Consider the following 16431-nt stretch of genomic DNA (forward strand, 5'->3'; position numbering starts at 1 on the left):
GAGTAAGATACTGCTATTGTTGTTGTTGCTTCTAATGCACAAGGACACGCGCACGGTATGTCATAAGGTGGTGATGCTTGTGAGAGGAAGAGCAGAAAAATGGCATATCTGGCTAGAGATACTCACTGAAATCTCAAATGGGTTAATTTGGGTGATGGTCAAGGAAATAAAATTTAGAATAATAATCTAATCACATCTAAAATTCAAAAAGTTAGGTTTAAAAATATTACAGCTCATATAGAAATAAAAAGAGTGGAATTTTATAAGAAGAGAAAAATGATTCAATACCTCCTCCAGAGCTCTAATTTTTTTATATTTAAAATTAATTTCTGTAACATTTATAAAATAGATGTTAGATCTTAGTGCCTGCTCATTCTTCAAAGAGTTTCAAGGGAGCAGATCAGGTGGTCTGTAAAGATTTCACACAAAGTGAGAATTAAGTTATTCAGTCAAGCAAATATTATATGCTATGATCAGATTATCTTTTCTAGCTTCAGGAAAACGAAACAAAACAAAACAAAACAAGCTGATAAAATCTTTTTTGTTTGTTTTTTTGTTTGTTTGTTTTTTTTGTTCCTGTTATACCATCCTGAACATAGAAGATTAGGTATTTGTATGCTTTGTTGTCACTAATGCAAGCAAAATATTATGCAATAGAACTGCCCTCTCTCTTTGAGTGAATTTAAGTAAAATCTTTTTGTCCATAGAAGAAAGAGTGACAGAAGACAAATATATTTGAAATTAAGGAACAAGAGCTAATCTCGGGTTTAGGCCATCTGTGGATTTTGAACTTTGTAGAGGCTCTTTCATCACAATCAATTTAATTATCTAGACTTTTTCTTAAACACCACTTTCCACTTGTTTAAATCATATTTTTAGTGAAAAAAACTAAACAAATAATATCAGCATTATAGCTTGGAACAGAGAAAGATGAAAATTAGCCAAATACTCAGAAACTGTCACCTAAAATTGGCATCCTTTTCTTGCTTGATTGTAATTTTGTGAGGGAAGATCATCAAAGGAAATACATAACAGAATTCAGAATCATAATTACTGGATAACTGAGAGCATCAATATGTTAACATATTGGAATATCAGCTTTCAAAACCTGACTTTTGAAAAAAATTGCCTTCATGAAAATATGACCTGTTATTCTGTTTCATTACCAATGTTGAATCATTCCCTGTCATTAATTTGGGGTTATTTTTCCCAGTTTTATTCTAAATTTCTCAAGTGACTTCCATCATTTCTCATGGGAGATTATTCTGAAACTTAATATATTCTGCTGCCCAGAACATCTTTCCCTATACACATTTTTATATTCTATCTGTTATTTTAAATTATTTTTCACAAAGATGGGGTTATATTCTTGCACATTTGAACCAGAAGTAGATGGTAAAATTTCATTATGAGCAATTCATGCCAGCAGAAGACTTTAATCTTTATTTATACCCAACATGAGTCATAATTATCACTTCCCCAGACTATTTGTTTTTATTTATAAACATATTTGTTTGTTAAATATTTTCTTAGTAAGCAGAGAAAGTTGCCATATAATCTCAGATAATACTCACAGTGAAATTAATGGCTGAACTCTTCCTTTTTTAATTCAATGCCATGGCATTTGGCCCAGACAAAAATTGTTGGATGAAGCTCATATAATGCAATATAAAAGCTGTGTAACAGTTTTCCTACTGCAAGAGGACAATATGATATAGTTTAGAAAAAAATGAATGTCTCAAAGTTTGATCTTTATTTATTTATTTATTTTCATTTTAGGAACTGGTTTGTGCAACCTGTGGCTCTTCCTCTAGCCTTCAGAAATCCAATGAAGGGACTCTTTCCAAAGGCATCCTTTGGTCTCAGAGCACAACAGTTTTGGATGCTCCAGTCTTCAAAAGAAATTTTGAAGTTAACAAGATTTCTGAGAAACAGCGCTACATATGGGCACACAACCTGCCTGACTATACTGATGTCAACTCTAGGCATGACAGGGCTATTTCCATACAAATGAAATACATCCTTGACAGGTCATTCCCAATATGGCATCCAACCAGTACATGCGATTCATTCCCTCTAACAGAGAAAGAACATGCCATGATCTTTGCATAGGCACAGAACATCAAGAGGAGAGGGGAGTGCTCTGTATTTATGACCTGGTACAAACAGCAGTCTTTTCTCACTATAGTATGAAGAGATACATTAATGACCAGGGTTGCATTTTTAACAAATGCTGACAAATGATTTCACATTCCACTATTTTTAAAGGTTGACATCAGATACAATAAACATAAAAATTAAGCAGAGGAAGAGGAACAAGACTTAACTGATGCACCAGTAGAGCTCCCGCCTAAACAGTATTTAATAAAAGTTTGCTTACATTAGATGCTAGGAAGTCTGTGACTGCTGAAGATTGTGAATGGGAATTCTCTGCAGCCCTGCTGCTCCAAGGTACAGGGGAATGGCTGGAATCAAGCAGGAATGAGCAATAGACTGTGGTATAAAAGCTAAAGAACATACACATTAAAAATTCCTACATTTTCCTAGATATACTGTGTTCAGTAATGTTAAAAGGGATGGTAATATAGTAACAATGGACCTTGCAAAGAAATGAAGAAAATATGTATGCAAATAGAAACAAACAGAAACGGAAACCCCACTAGTATGCAAGGTATTGACCAACAAACACTATTGTTATGTCCCACTGAAGACAAAGACTCAGGTCATCTACTAAAGCACCAGTGGACACTTTACTATCATTGATTCTCTACATTTCTTCCCAGTACTGCCTTCCCCTCCTGTTCATCCCCAGTACATGGTAGTGGTAGGCCACAGGAAAGCAACAACTAGATGGAGTTTTGATTGCTGCATCTCACATGTTACTCAGGAAAGAGTCAGTCAGTTGATAAACATAAACAAAAAAGGCCTTCTGGGAACACACAATGCTGAAGTAAATGAACAGCTATGGAGAGATATTGCCAGTTGCTTGTTTTCCATGGTTCAGCTACCCGAGCTTAAAAGGTGAGGTTTGAAGCTTATTACCTGGGAGGGTCATAATGTCCTCCATCGCTGGTCAGGCAGGCAGGAAGAAAGTTTCCTGTGCTGAAGGCAACCTCTGAGGGGAGAGACTACTCTCCCTTCTGCATGGAGTGCATCTGTCTCTGTTGGAATGCTCTTGCATGCTGCAGGAAAGTGCTGTATTGCATCACTGTCCAGGAGCTCATCTCCCACCTCAAAGCCTCCAACTCCTGTGTGTGCTGTAGAAGGACAACCTGGTCAAGACAGAGCACAGTGGCAAGGGAATAATAGGCAGAGAAGCAACACAGGTTGGGTTGGGACAGAATGGGTGCAACCTTTAAAGTTGGACAGAGGACCATTTTAAGAAGCTGGGCATGCTCTTGGAGAAACCCTGACTGAGATTCTTCCTGGAGCACCTGGTGTAGGAAGAAGATCTTGAAGAAAGACATTTACAGGAGAAGGTACCTCATTGAGCAGCCATTCATATTCAACTTCTCTTCAGCACCTGGCTGCAGGGAGGAGGTGGTGCTGTTCCCATGAGAAAGGTCTTCCCCAATTTGACTAGCAGCAGGAGAAGGGAGAAGGGCTATTTGGGGACTGTGGGACTGAAGGCACTGTCAGCCCCAGGGGTGCTGGAGAGACCCAGACTTGGGACTAGAAATTCCCCAGAGAATGGTAGCACTCGATGCAAGTGGTGAGGAAAAGACACAATCAGTCCCCACTGTAATATACTGCCATAATTGCACTGGTGCTGTGCTGCAGCTCCACATGCCTCCTCCGCTTCCTCCTGTTTCTTGTCCTGCCTCTTTCCTCCTCTCTATTCTGCTCTCTCCTCTTATCTCACTTGTGACACTTGGGTCTCACCCTCAGCCACTCTACCACCAGGAGTGTCCCTCATCCTCCACTGTGCCTCATCCATGCATAGCCCTTCAGCCCACAGTGGCACCCCTCTAGCACTGGCCCACCTCTCAACCATCCCACACTCTGCAGCACCTAGACCCACACACAGCCTGAAACATCAGACCCAGGAAAAAAATGGTACCAAAAAGTAGCAGAGGCAGCTGAAGGCCTCTAGCAGCCTCCCACCGTCTGCAGCATAGATCCTGGATCCAAAAAGTCCCCAGCAGAGCTATGAGCAGGGTGTGATTTATTGATGATAATTACAAAATAATAATTCTCCTGTTTTAGGTAACTCCAGCTCTTCCCCTCCTGTTTCTGCCACTTCCTCACCTCCTCCTGCCCACAGAGATGCGTGCTGTCTCAGAGCATGTGCATGCAAGGTGGTGGCACTGCAAAAACTGCAAGAGCTCATGATTCAACTCTGTAGCTCACTTACCAATTAATAGAAACTTTTCTCCGTCTGTGCCAGCTCTACCCCAGGATGTTTCCACTCCCCAATCCCCTGCAGAGGTCAGCTTCATCAATTTAGACTAAATAATGCATTTGGGTGTTGTGGCTGTATATGGCTGCAGTGTAAACAAGGTGTAGGAGCCTCTAGAAGAAATGGGAAGGGAAGGAAAGGGCAATTATTTTTATACACTTTTTTTCAAAAGCAGTTATTTTGTGTGTTTATGAGGTAAAATTAATGACTGCAGAACCCATTGAGAACAACTACACTTGTCATTGCTACGTGCATATGTAAGTTGCATCTGTCCTGCAAAAACCATTGTGCACTTTTGAGATGGTCCATAGCACTTTGTCTGTTACACATCTATGCATATAAACATTGGCAAAATACAGTGCCACAAAGGCAGGTGCAGAAAAACTATAAGCTTGTAGATTCTATGGCAAGTGTAATTCTGGATCAGACCTTCTCCAGTCATTCCACATATAGGTACAGAAGTGATGGTGGACTTCTGGGGAATCTGGACCATTAGTCAATTCACAGTTCACGGAGATGAAACGTAGAGAAAGTCGGAGGAATACATAGGCAGTTCTACCATGCTCCTGGGCCAGAAAGCCCAGCTTGTTTCTATCCTGTAGGGTTTGTCAGAACATGGATGGGATGGGGTCCTGTGGTGGGGATGGACTGGTGGAAGTGGGGTGAACACAGTGGGAGGACAGGGCTAGTGATACCTGGCGGTTAATCTTCTACAGGTATATATATGCTGTATGTTAAGAGCTCAACAGCAAAAAAGGGCACTGGGCTGGACTAACTGATGATTAGAAAACTTTAGGTTAGTGTTAAAAAGTGTTAGAAGCTTTTTGTAGTCAGATTGTCTCAGTTAAGCACTTCTTGTGCTCACACTGATGAGTTCACTGTTTCTTTAAAAGGGTAAGTTCTGCCTCACTTTAAATGAGTAGTGCTTACAGGAAACAAGTCCCCAGTTAACACAATGATTCTAGAAAAGCTTCTGTTAAAAGTGCAAGTTTTGGCCTTCCTGCTCTTGCCTGACAAACCCATTGAGATGAAATTTGTGCATGGGTAACACATGAAGACAAACAGAAGGTTTAATACCGTGTCCTTCGTTCACGCATGTTGAATATAGAGACTCATCTGCAAATAACTGCTTTCTTTAGGTATCCTTAGGCTTGGTGGGCAGGAAAACCTTGCCGTGCTGTATCCTAAGCAGGTGCATAAACTACAGGAACAGTAAATTCATAAACGCTTCATAAAGTATAAAGCATTAAAAACTATATTTTCTTTAAGGTTACTTCATTCACATTTTTTTTTCTAATCTTGAAACTTACTTTGTTTCTTTATTTGTGAGCACAATTACTTGGAAATGAGTTAGCTGCTAAGAAACCAAAAGGAAAATATACTGTGAAATTTGCTATTTAGCTTACCCCTATTTTTATTTGAATAGCTGCTACATAGAATGATGATGAAAACATTTTTTTTTCCTTCTGTATGTAGGTGAAATTGTAATGGTTGGTTTAGGCTTTAGTTTAGCAGTACATGGAGTCTGTATCTTTCAGTTAGATACATTTATTTAAGGTACTTAGAAGCTGACTTTATGAGATTATTTAGACAGTGATTATTTTTGTTGAGAAATGTGTCCTTTATCCCTCTCATTCATCCACTGCTAAGATATTTCTGTTTGTCAGAATGTTTCCAGTTCTGATAAATGACTGAAGACTGACTGCTACACTTTATTAAAAAGTAATAACAATTTTTGTACGCACCCTTCACATTGTAAGGGGGGGACCATGAATCAAAGGACACTGCCTGTCTGGGTCTGATAAATGCATCGTTTACCAGCTGAGGAGTTATTTAGGACTGGCTATTAATTTAAACCACATTTATCTTCCCTGAATGGGGGGAGGTTGCTGTGATAGGACTGCGAATGACCAATAGTGCAGCTAAGTGCACATTATTTATTACTACCGCCTGCAAAGCACTGCACAATATGTTAAAAAAAAAAAAAAAAAAAAAAAACAGTGCCAATTACCATGGTTAATCTAGTCAGGGCAGTAACAAATTTCTTCCTAACATAAGCCAATTTCTACACTTGTACTTCTTACTCTCTGGAAATTCAGTGTTTGCTGAAAATTCCTGATCATTAAAAACAGCCTATTTATCCTCTCCTAAAGCTTGTTAGGCTAGCACCCTTAACTCTCATCTTTACTATTAAAAAAAAGACTTTCTCAACATTCTAGAGTTTCCCAAATGCAATAATATTATGTAAACTATGTTTTATAAGAGATTCCTGAATTTTGTTCTGAGTCATCTGTGGAAAGAGAAACTTTGCTGAGGCTTAGCACACTGTTACGTAGAGCTGCTCCAAGCCACTGCCATCTAACCTTTTCAGAAAATTACACACATAGAATTAAAGTAATTCTGATGGAAACAAGCAAGCAAGCAAACAAACAAAGAAACATATACAGAGCTCTGCAAAGATGAGTGTATGAGATCAGCCTATTACATGTGCCTGTGAAAACTGTACTCGTCTATCCTTTGTTGCTATGGCCTAAGGTAGTAGCCATCACAGCAGGTACCTCTGAAATTTATAAGTGTAACTAAAATTGATGGTTCCTGAAGAGCAGCTACTAATTGCACTAAGTGTAGCTGCACTGTTGTATGGTCACTCCCTGTGATCTTTCTGAGGACATGAAGTTCCTGGGATGGACACTATGGTCTCCATTGTGGCTTACATTCCAATTAACTGGCAGTGCAGGGTGGTATTGTAAGGTGGCCATGGACACAAGGAGAAAAGGAGGAACTGCAGACTCTGAAACCACAATTCTCCTTCTTCTTGCCTGCTGGAGAATATTGATGAAAATAATAAAAATAAGGTATTATTTTGATGATCTGCAATCATTTACATCCACATGCACTATTTAATTTCCACATCTGTGACAACACTAGAGGCCCTTCTGATATTTCACCTGGAATGTTTTTTTTTTTTTTTTTTTTTTTCTTAATGCTGGATTCAACTCCAACAAACAAAATATATTTGCTCCACTGCATACAAAATTCTTAGTAATAAGTAGGTTCCTATGAAATTGTGTTCAACAAGCAACATCTACAGATTTTTAGCAGTACTTCATCCCTTGTCAGGCTTAACTGCTACCATTGCCTTGCATTTCAAAAAAACTATCACTGGAAGAATAGCTAAGTAATAATTATCAGTGTCTAATACCATCTGGTGCTATATGTGGGTAATGCTGTTCCTGCATGCTCATTGCATCAAATTCCAACAGAAATTAAGCCTTTATCATTACAAGAAGGGAGTAAATACTGAACACCATGTTTGGAGAAAGTGCTGAGTTTTCCACCACTTTAACCTGAGAAATAAGCAGGACATTTTTTGTGCAAGTAGTCCTAAAATAAATAAACAGAATTTTGAAAAAAAAAAAAAAAAAAAGCCAAACTAACTTAAGAATTCTTAACATAAGAATGAATTCATTCTAGCAAAATGTTGCAAATACAGGTCTGATATAACACCTTTAATTTTATATATATATTTTTTTAAAAAACATTGAGAGGATTTAACTAAATAACTAATCAGAGGTCATCCTATTTTTTTAGGAAGATGTTTTAAAGCAAATTATTTTTTTCTTTGATGTATAGGTGATGCTTTTATTCAGCTACAACACAGAAATTAATTCAGGATACTTTATTACAAAGAAGTTTCTCATAATTGTCTCCTCACTCCTAGAAGTTTATGGAGCTCTGGGAATCTGTCTTTCTCAGAAGTATAAACCTTGTGTTTATAGCTCTGGGGACCTGTGGCATACCTTTGGAATTTAAAGCTGGAAGGGAACATGTGGACGAAGTCCAGTTCCGTGATCTTGCAAACAACTATATCATATAATCTCTTTACACTTACTAAACTCAACCTTAAAAGCAATTAGGTTTTCATTCCTCATCCTCTACAGCCCTGCCTTGCTTGGGAAACAGTTCCAGGGAATGATTGCTGTGCTAGATAAGATCCTTCTTTCTAATTTCCAGCATGAATGTACTTACCTATTTCTTTTCATGCCAACCCTTGCATTCAGCTTAAACAGTTCCCCTCCTTCTCCTGTGTTTATCTCTAGATGTATTTATAGACAACAATAAAATCTCCTTTAGGCTCTGTTTTGTTAGGTTAAACATGCTAAATTATTTTGATGTCTTTTTGATATTCATGTACTAAATAATCTTACTAGTGCTTCTCTGGGTTGTTTCCAGTAGCAGTTCATCTTTCTTGTAGCATGTACATAGTTCTCATGATTAGGTTTTATTAGGGTTTTTCATGGCGCTACTAATGTTTTTCTGTCTTTTCTGGAAATATCTCTGTACTGTATCTCAGAAACACATTGGCCATTTTTTTTTTTTGGTCACAGTATATTGGCAGCTCACAGTCATACTGTGATCAACTAGAGAGTTTAGGTCATTCTCCTCTTGGTGATTTCTGACAGATGAGCTCTCAGCTTATAGCAGAGTATTTGTGTTATTAGTCCCTAAGTGACTGACCTTGTACTTTGTGCTATTGAATTTCATCTTACTTTTATTCCTGTCATTCTCAAGGCTATCTGATTCTTTCATTGAGATATCCTGATCCTTCTCTGTACTGATGATGTGTCTTGCCTCTGATGTTATCAATGCTTCTGTGCACTAGTGAGATCCCTAATAAAAATACAGCCCCTGTCTTCCTGAAATGTCTCAGAACTGGACCAGGAGAAACTACTGTCATATCCCAGACACACAGTTCACTTTTTAAACATGCTAACCACCCCTCTCTTCAGCCAGCCTTTTTTCCTACTTGATATACCTCCTCTGACAATCTTCAGCTTCTCCAACTTTACCAGTTTTACTGGTCTTCTAATCTGCACCATGGTTTTGATGTCTGATATCTAAATATCTTCCATTTAATGCTGAGGATGCAAGGGATGGAGTCTTCCGTTTTTTTTGTTTGTTTGTTTGTTAGTTAGTTAGTTAGTTTGTTTGTTTGTTTTTTACATTTGATTTCTAAATCACTGTGTTACAAAAGTGTCCCAGCCAGCTCTTTCTAAGAATATGGAGCTGGATTTGTATGAAGTTGTGTTGGGAAGAGACTGCTTGGTGGTTCCACAGTTTTGTATTGCATGAGACACAGCAGTGAAAGGATAACACAGGCAATGAAGTAAGATTGAACAGAAGGCCATGACTCAAATATCTGGCACAAAAGAGTGTATTGCTTTCAAATTTCATGCTAGCAGGCATACCAATATGCCAACTTCCTGTCAAAAGCACAGAATACAATGAATATTTTTAGGTCAAAAGCTGCTATCATGTCATATAGTTTTTCATAACCCAGAGTTGTAGAGACTGAATATTCAGGGCAGGTAGATGTGCCCTGAAGAGTTTGCATGTCAATCATTTGTAGTGTAAAGAATGTCTCATATCCACATTGGGTCACAGATTACTTCAGTTACTACAAATTCTCCAACCTAATATTTAAACTGTGTTATACTAAAAAAAATAATTTTAATCACGTTTGTGCCATGTTATGACTCTAAGCGTTTTGTTTTCTACAAGCATTATAGGTAAGAATTTGACCCAGCTAATCCTCAGGCTCTGGTCTTTCTCTGAGTAAAAGATACACAGAGACCTCCAGAGTTAAACACAGAAGATCACACTGCGTGTTCTGGTGCTTCAGTTCTTTCCCTTTTTCCCCCAGAATTATTTTGTAGGAGCTCAGTCTGTGTTACTTCCTCTGCTTACACTTGCAGGTATTCAAAAGGCAGTCAGTCCTAATTATCCCATCCCCCTTCACACATCCCCACACCCAATTAATAATGTTCAGTGATGTATGAAGCTGAGTTTACATTAATGTAATTTTTTAATACATTAAACTGCTGTGTGTCTCAGACATTTTATAAATAAATGTCACTAATTTCTAAATACTTGTGCTATCCTGGGGAGCACAGACTGTGAAGAGGAAAGGTCAGCAGGGTTGTAATCCTCTCTCTTCCCACTCCTATTTGTAGCTCCTGGGGGTTCTCAAAGAGATTAAAACTTACTCTTGCTAAATCCCAGGACGTGCAGCTATTACTTACCGTACAGAGTGCAATACAATCTAGGCTCAGAAAAGAGCAGCACTAGAAGCTACTGTTTGCTCCCATTGTCATAAAAATTGAGGTTTTCTCTAAATAAGTAAATCAAAAATGGTCAGGTACATCACACTCAAAAAATTTTTTGTGAACAATATTTCTAAACTTTTTTGCAAAGTCTGTAGGTCTGTAATATGAACAATAGAATAGGTGTTTCTGCATGTGGGGAGCTACAGGGCAGAAAGGTTTTAAATTCAGAGTCACAGTTACCTGATCAATGAAATGAAGATTATCTGTCACTTAAATCAAAGTTAATTGGAGTTAATGCATAAATTTAATTCCACATTGAAACTTGTGGTGAGAGGGTAAAATGGCACAGAAAAACCCAAAACCAGAAAGTATCACCAGATGAAATTTCAAAAGTAGCGACTGACATTGCCTACTTGTTTTTGAGCTATGGGGAAAGTCAACAAGATGCAGCATTATGCAAATTATGTTTAAAACTTCATCTGTTTTGGGGTCATTACTACTAAATTTATAAGAATTGTGTCATTTTCGTTCCATTAATTGTAGGTCTCTACATCTCTGAAACAGAAAATTATCACCCAATTGAACAGTGTACACATGTATGCAGTGTACACATGTATTTGAACAGTGAACACATGTATAACAATAGCCTTAAGTACTTTTCTAAACCAGGACCTAAGTATATGATATAACTGAAAAGAAAGAAATATATTTTAAAGGTATTATGCTAAAGTACAGAGAGAAAGTAAGTTATGATTCTGCTCCTAAATATTTTCATAAATAATCAACTGCAAAGAAAATGTTTTTGTTTGTTTGTTTATTTGTTTGTTTTTTAGCCTTTTTGCAAAATGAACCAAAAAAAAAATGATTTAAATCTTTTTTTTCCTGCTATCTATAGCTGACCTCTATCTCTGTTTTTTAGCAGATAAAAGAGAACCTTTTCCTTTTAATTCTATTTCAAGGTGCAGATAGTATGTAGGTAATTGTAACAACATTTGTGGAGTTTGGGTTTTAAGCAGTGTCTACAGACTCTTTCTCCTGCATTTCCTGTGAGATGGTCTCAGAATGTGCCACGGCATTGTTCTTTTTGGGCTATGTTTGCAGACTATTTCTAGCCCACATCAATGCAATCCAAATAATCCTCAGAAGTTGCTTCATTATTTATTAGAAAAAGCAATCTGGCATGCGGTGTGTTATCGACAGCTGAAATCCAATACTCAAAGGTCACCAAAACAAATACCAGAAAGAAAAGGTGTTAAGGCAAATAAAAATACACCTTTTTAATTTTGACTGAATTGATTAAATAACAATTGAGTGGTGTCACAGGTCATAAGGCTTTGAGACATAAGGTCAGCTTAATAGAAAAGAGCCTGGGGCCATGTCACAGGGTATGCTCTGAGGCCTAGCACTGAGGCCACATCATTGTGCTCATTCCAGCCCTTACCCCATGTAGTCTGAAATGAAGAAATGCCTAAACAGAATAGAGAGCAGTCTAAATAGACTAGTGTTTATTGCTGAGGGCTACCCCCTGAGTCAATGCTGTTTAGAACTGATTACTTTATTTGAAGTGAGAGTAATGGGCATCTTTCAGGAAACATGTAATAAAATTCAGTAGGCCAAGGGGGAAAACCAACAAACAAACAAATAATAATAAAACTTTCTGTATCACCAGTACTCTATAATGTATGTACATCTCATTACAGTCCTTCAGTTCAACCCAGATATTTCAGGACTGACATGACATGAGTGAAGCAGAAAGGGAAACGAATACACCGAAATCAAAAGAACTTTCTACAGAAGAAAGAACTGTGCAGCAGTTTATATACACTAAAGTTTTTACACTAACATTAATTAATGTTGCACCAGTTTGTGTAGTAATGTTGGCTTTTAAATGCTAAGTTGTTTTGCTCATAAAAATAGCTAGCCAAGGGCACCTACTGCTGCAGAAAATCACACATTCTGATTCAGTGATAGGCCTTTTTAAAAGGGCTGAGTGATTTTATTTTTAATAATACACATGAAAATCTCGGTCTATATCTAATTCAGCCAGCTACTTAAACCTGTGCTCCATCAAAGCACATGAGAAATTAACTTTACCAACTTCAGTGGGACAACTGGCACATGTTCAACTATTGCTTTCAGAACTCCTTTCCTAGAAACCCAACATATGGAAAATTCAGTTTAGGAAAGTAAAAAGATGTCCAGATGATGTAATGCTTCCATGACTATCATCTGACTTCAAGGGAGACAAACGCATACAACCTTACTGTGTTGCTTTTTCTATGTGATTTCCACCTTAAACTGGAAAGCTGCCACTGAGGAGTATAAGAAAATTTCTCTACTGAAGTGAGCTGATCTGGAGGTAGCTTTCATTCCTTGTTTGAATTAGAATTTTGCTAACTAGTACACTAACTGACTTCATAAATCAAATATTGGGAAATTCTAGAGTCTACCTATCTATTCTTCATTTGTTCAAAACTGGTCATTAACTAATAAATACACAAGATGATGTACATATAGATAATATTTTAATCTAATTATACAACTCTCAATAAATTATCATCTTCAAACACAAAAATTATTTGAGGAAGCAAAGTGTGGGATCAATTAGGTGATGACAATCAATCTCTCAAATAACTTCATGGTGTTAAGACTGTTTTTTACCACTGGGAATCTGACACCCATTTTAATGTATATCCTACTGAATAATGGAGTTATTACAGCAATTTTCATTCTTTGGAGTTTGAAAAGATAGCTTTCATTTTAGGATTGCCAGTCTATTTATTTTCTGTACTTTTTATCCTGAAACTGTTTGTTTCCATTTTGATCAGTTTATTTTAACAAATATCCCATGGCTTCAAAAGATAATACTTAAAAATATAATTATATAAACAATGAAGTTTAGGACCTACTCTGTCTACAAACAACAAAAGCAAGGACTTTAATGCACTTTATCAACAGTTGTAAACCCTTTAAATCACTCAATGATAGAGAAAACCTTTAGCACTCTTTTTTTTTTTTTTTTTTTTCTTTTTTCATACAGAATCATCTTTGCATGCAGTTTTCAAGTACTTGCAGATAGGGGGAATGGATTCTAGGAACTATACTATACTTGAAGGAAATAAAATGCTATTGATCAAAAGTCATTTGAAGAAACTACGTATTTCTGTGAAAATAGCATCTCTGTTTTGCATACACTTGTTCTGTGGTTAGTGCTGTGGTTTGTGTATGCATAGAAGAAGGCTGGACTTCAGTCTGAAGTCCTACAAAAATATGTCAGATTATTTACATATTATCTACTGTGATTGGTAGAAAATAGCAATGAAAAAAAAAAAAAGTTAATGTACAGAAATGATGCACAAGTGTTTGATTGCTGGAATGTTCTTTCTTGTGCAGCCTCCTTGGCAAAAGTGGTGGTGTGAGGTGAGGCAAGACTCACCTCTCTGCCAAACCCCATGACCATGAAAAAAGCAAGGAGGAGCTGTGAAGACATGGTAGCTCAGGAACAGCCTGAATGTCTCAGATAGTTCACATAGTAGGGTTAACACAAGCACTGCTAGTTCCCAATAACTTTGCATTTTCAATGTCCTGTGGCTTTGCACGTTTGTATAATAACATTGTTATCTTCGTAACTTATATCAGAATTTTTGTTGACAATATGGGCAGAGAACCATCAAACTTAATAACTGATTTAATTTCTGTGCTTTCAGATTTTTCTCTTTTGGGGAAGACCTGAAATATATGAACATGAATGCTGCACAGTATGTAACACTAATGTGTCAGGATTCTTTTAAACCAAACATTACAAATTCTCAGAATCTCTGAACTAGTCTAAGGATGTTTGACCATGTAATCATGTATTTACAAGACTACTGGATTTGAATACAGACAGAGAAATTGCTTATATTGTGTTATACATGCTGCCAGTTCTGGCTGTAAATCAACCACAGCAACTATAAGGGATACATATCTATTGAGGCTTTACTTTAATATATGCCCACAGGTCACTTATACTCCAGGAATATTCACCTGGTTCATAGTCTACTTCCAGCACCCCATGGATTTGGGTGGGAGGCCAGATGTTTTGGGCTGCTGTAGTAGCTACCTCTTCCTGACCTATATATTTACCTGAGGGACTAGTATTTTTTCATCTGTAGTAGATGATCCACACATGGCATGGGAAAAAGGTTGTGGCCACACAGAGAGATCAGGTGCTACTGAAAAAAGTGAATGAATAATTAGGCACTTTGACCTGATCTTTTGCTTTGTTGTACCTCTGTCTCAGTTTCACATTTTGTCTAATCTATGCTTTTGTATGACTGTGAAATATGAAAAGTGGTATCTTTAAGATTATGCATACCACACTCACCCTCTGACTTTACTTTCTTCTAGGCTGGAAATCATTGCTGTAGACAAATTATAACATTTGCATTTTCTCTGGATTTAGGCAGGACATTTATTTTCTGATCTACTTTCTCCCTCTCACAGTAGTCTCAGATACTGTGAAGAATGGAGACATGCAGGCATTGTGGATTATTCATGATAGCCCTGAAGCTTTTCTCTTGTGCCAGCAGTCTTGGGTTAGCTTCTTGTATTAAATGCCTGAGTTTTAAAGAATGTGAACACCTAACAGCTCAGGTTTATAGCAAGGGTGCACAACAGGCACTTGTACTTCTGGCATTGAGTTGTTTGTTTAGGAGTAAGATATTCAGAGTTTAAAGAGTTCTTGATAGATTCAGATGATCAGGTCCAAAGAAATGGCCATGGCTACAAGGTGTCCCTGTTGTACATCTTTGAAAGCATTTGCTTAAATTCATGAACTGGACTTCAGCATCCTTAGTTGGTTTATTTACATTTATTAACTGTACTGTTTAACCTCTTACCTGTTCCTTAGTAATGTATTTTAAATTACACTTTTTATCTGATTTTGCATTAGGCTAGGAAGTCTGCCTAATGGTAAGCATTTTTTTGCTGAAATACTAGCATAAATATTCCTAACTTTGCCTTTTCTTGGTGATATTGGCCATTCATATTTTAAAGTCTATATTACTACATGTTTGTACTTGTATTTTATTTGGCATTCTTCAATTCTACTTCATAGATCACATAAAACTGTGTGAAGTCTCTGAGGTTGAATTCAATCTTTTCTCTTCAGCAAATTAATTCAAGATATAGTGTCCTGTAAGTGGATAGAGGGTTTATGTAACCTTTTCCTGAACTTTCCTAAGAGTTTTCCAATTAACTGAGGTAACAGAAATAAATAAATAGACAGATTAAAACTGCAAAAATCATTTTATGTTGTACATTGTTTCCTTTTCATATTAGCAAAGTTTCTTTAAAGAGCCATTCATATTTTTAAAGACTTTAACTAAAACATGAAAATTTAAATCATTGCTCACTGTTTATGTTCAGTGCATATTGCTCACCATTCAGCTTCTCATTAGTTTTTGAACAGTAAAAGAAATAAATTTCTTCTCCATAGAGGAAACTCTCTTGCTATGCACAAGCATTATATAAAAGCTCTGTTTCTATGCTCTGTGCATTCATAGATGTTGCCTTATAGCCTGGGAAGCTGACACTAAAGGAACAGTAGCAGAGATGTGAAGACCTCACCCAATTCACTGATACCAGTGAAGAGCCCACACACTCTAGATATGCAGCTAACCTGCAAACTAGGCAGTGCAAAAGTGGAAGCTGTAGTGGAGGGGATCAGAACAGTCCTTTTGAATGGGTATATTGAAATAATTACATCACTTAAGGAAAGTTATAGGCACCCGAGATTGAACTTGTGGTTTACCTCATTTCATCAATATTTGAATAAGAAAGGTGAAAACTGATTGTTATCTGTAAGGTAAAGGAAAGCTGATAGTTTGGGACTGCAAGATCAAAATCTGAGAGTAAAACAAGTCCTTCAGAACTATGATGATT

General features: G+C 37.1%; 1 long non-coding RNA gene across 5 annotated transcripts in view; it reads right to left on the minus strand.

The window, feature by feature from the left end:
- LOC118249993 (uncharacterized) overlaps nucleotides 1–16431 on the minus strand; it is a 106291-nt gene that overhangs the window by 18101 nt on the left and 71759 nt on the right. For 4 of the 5 annotated variants that reach the window (XR_007707856.1, XR_004779266.2, XR_007707854.1 and 1 more), the window contains 3 exons: nucleotides 4355–4512; nucleotides 3043–3257; nucleotides 2381–2465 (listed from right to left, as the gene is read on the minus strand). This is a non-coding gene — a long non-coding RNA (uncharacterized LOC118249993). Of the gene's footprint in view, nucleotides 1–2380; nucleotides 2466–3042; nucleotides 3273–4354; nucleotides 4513–16431 lie in introns of all 5 variants that reach the window. The other variant, XR_007707855.1, reaches the window with a different exon arrangement.

This window comes from Cygnus atratus, chromosome 2 (genome assembly GCF_013377495.2).
Source record: "Cygnus atratus isolate AKBS03 ecotype Queensland, Australia chromosome 2, CAtr_DNAZoo_HiC_assembly, whole genome shotgun sequence".
Taxonomy (NCBI): Eukaryota; Metazoa; Chordata; class Aves; order Anseriformes; family Anatidae; genus Cygnus; species Cygnus atratus.